Source organism: Arachis hypogaea, chromosome 16, assembly GCF_003086295.3.
Source record: "Arachis hypogaea cultivar Tifrunner chromosome 16, arahy.Tifrunner.gnm2.J5K5, whole genome shotgun sequence".
Taxonomy (NCBI): domain Eukaryota; kingdom Viridiplantae; phylum Streptophyta; class Magnoliopsida; order Fabales; family Fabaceae; genus Arachis; species Arachis hypogaea.
The window spans coordinates 60,177,941-60,180,881 of record NC_092051.1 but is presented as its reverse complement, the minus strand read 5'-3'; the positions used below and the strand labels follow the sequence as shown (position 1 = coordinate 60,180,881).

At 39.6% G+C, this 2,941-nt stretch overlaps 1 non-coding gene across 1 annotated transcript; it reads right to left on the bottom strand.

Annotated features, from left to right (window-relative positions):
- Positions 1 to 2,595: 2,595 nt before the first annotated feature.
- LOC112761496 (small nucleolar RNA R71) lies at positions 2,596 to 2,703 on the bottom strand. Its single transcript, XR_003181890.1, has one exon. It is a non-coding gene; the product is annotated as a small nucleolar RNA R71 (small nucleolar RNA).
- Between the last annotated feature and the right edge of the window lie 238 nt (positions 2,704 to 2,941).

Here is a 2,941-nt window from a genome sequence, read left to right as displayed (position 1 = left end):
TTACTATGAGTTTGTGTGTTTTTCTGTGATTTCAGGTATTTTCTGGCTGAAATTGAGGGACTTGAGCAAAAATCAGATTCAGAGGTTCAAGAAGGACTGCTCATGGTGTTGGATTCTGGCCTCCCTGCACTCAAAGTGGATTTTCTGGAGCTACAGAACTCAAAATGGCGCGCTTCTAATTGCGTTGGAAAGTAGACATCCAAGGATTTCCAGCAATATATAATAGTCCATACTTTGGCCGGGTTTAGACGACGCAAAAGGGCGTTGAACGCTAGTTTTACACTGTAGTCTGGAGTTAAACGCCAGAAACACGTCACAAGCCAGAGTTGAACGCCAGAAACACGTTACAAACTGGCGTTCAACTCCAAGAATGACCTCTCCATGTGTAAACTTCAAGCTCAGCCCAAGCACACACCAAGTGGGCCCCTGAAGTGGATTTATGCATCAATTACTTACTTCTGTAAACCCTAGTAACTAGTTTAGTATAAATAGGACTTTTTACTATTGTATTAGACATCTTGGGACGTCTAGTTCTTAGATCATGGGGACTGGCCATTCGGCCATGCCTGAACCTTTCACTTATGTATTTTCAAACGGTAGAGTTTTTGCACTTCATAGATTAAGGTGTGGAGCTCTGCTGTTCCTCATGAATTAATGCAAAGTACTCCTGTTTTTCTATTCAATTCAACTTATTCCGCTTCTAAGATATTCATTCGCACTTCAACATGAATGTGATGAACGTGACAATCATCATCATTCCCCCACGAACGCGTGCCTGACAACCACTTCCGTTCCACCTTAGATTGGATGATTATCTCTTGGATCTCTTAATCAGAATCTTCGTGGTATAAGCTAAATTGATGGTGGCATTCATGAGAATCCGAAAAGTCTAAACCTTGTCTGTGGTATTCCTAGTAGGATTCTGGGATTGAATGACTGTGACAAACTTCAAACTCGCAAGTGCTGGGCGTAGTGACAAACGCAAAAGGAGGGTGAATCCTATTCCAGTATGATCGAGAACCTCAGATGATTAGCCATGCCGTGACAGAGCATTTGGACCATTTTCACAAGAGGATGGGATGTAGCCATTGACAACGGTGATGCCTCCAGATGATTAGCCATGCAGTGACAGCGCATCGGACCATTTTCACAGAGAGGATGAAAAGTAGCCATTGACAACGGTGATGCCCTTACATAAAGCCAGCCATGGAAAGGAGTAGGACTGATTGGATGAAGACAGCGGGAAAGCAGAGATTCAGAGGAACGAAAGCATCTCCATACGCTTATCTGAAATTCTAACCAATGATATGCATAAGTATTTCTATCTTTATTTTCTGTTTATTAATTATTTTTATTCGAAAACTCTATAACAATTTGATATCCGCCTGACTGAGATTTACAAGGTGACCATAGCTTGCTTCATACCAACAATCTCCGTGGGATCGACCCTTACTCACGTAAGGTTTATTACTTGGACGACCCAGTACACTTGCTAGTTAGTTGTGCGAAGTTGTGAAGTTATGCTTGGACCATGGTATTGTGCACCAGTTTGTTGGCGCCATTACCAGGAAGAGAACGAACAACTAATTTTACAACCTCAGAGTAACAATTTCGCATACCAACCACCTAACTTTTTGTTTGATTTTAAAAATTCTTATCTTTTTTTAAACCATCTAACTACTTTCCTCTCTCAGATTTTCGAAAATCACTAACCACTTTCTCAAAATTCTTTTTAATTAAGTAATTTATTTAGTTTTCAAATTTTATTTTGTTTCTCTTTTTAATTTTTGAATTATAACTGATTTTTAAATAAAAACAAAAATATTTTCCTTTTCTTTTTAATTATTTTCGAAAACTCTCCCTCTCATATCTCTCTATTTATTTATTTATCTACTAACACTCCTCTTCTACTCATAATTCGAACCCCCTCTTTTTCTCTGTGTTCGAATTTTTCTCTTCTCCTTCTTCTATTCTTCTCTTCTTCTACTAACATAAAGGAATCTCTATACTGTGACATAGAGGATTCCTCTTCTTTTCTATTCTCTTCTTTTTCATATGAGAAGGAACAGGGATAAAGACATTCTTGTTGAAGCTGATCTTGAACCTGAAAGGATTCTTAAGAGGAAACTAAGAGAAGCTAAAGCACAACCCTCTGGAGAGGACCTGACAGAAATTTTTGAAAAAGAAGGAGACATGGACGAACCCAAAAACATTGGTGGAGATGTAAGAAAGATGCTTGGTGACTTTATTGCACCCTCTTCCAACTTCTATGGAAGAAGCATCTCAATTCCTGCCATTGGAGCAAACAACTTTGAGCTTAAGCCTCAATTAGTTTCTCTAATGCAACAAAATTGCAAGTTTCATGGACTTCCATTAGAAAATCCCCATCAGTTCTTAGCTAAATTCTTGCAAATCTGTGACACTGTCAAGACCATTGGAGTTGATCCCGAGGTCTACAAGCTTATGCTTTTCCCTTTTGCTGTAAGAGACAGAGCAAGAACATGGTTGGATTCACAACCTAAGGAAAGCCTGAACTCTTGGGAAAAGCTGGTCAGTGCTTTCCTGGCCAAGTTCTTTCCACCTCAAAAGATGAGCAAGCTTAGAGTGGAAATCCAAACCTTCAGGCAGAAGGAAGGTGAGTCCCTCTATGAAGCTTGGGAAAGATATAAGCAATTGATCAAAAGGTGTCCTTCTGACATGCTTCCAGAATGGAGCATCATATGTATATTCTATAATGGTCTGTCTGAGTTGTCAAAAATGTCATTGGACCATTCTGCAGGAGGATCTCTTCATCTGAAAACCCCTGCAGAAGCTCAGGAACTCATTGAAATGGTTGCAAATAACCAGTTCAGGTACACCTTTGAGAGGAGTCCTGTGAATAATGGGATGCCTCAAAAGAAGGGAGTTCTTGAAATTGACTCAGTAAATGCCATATTGGCTC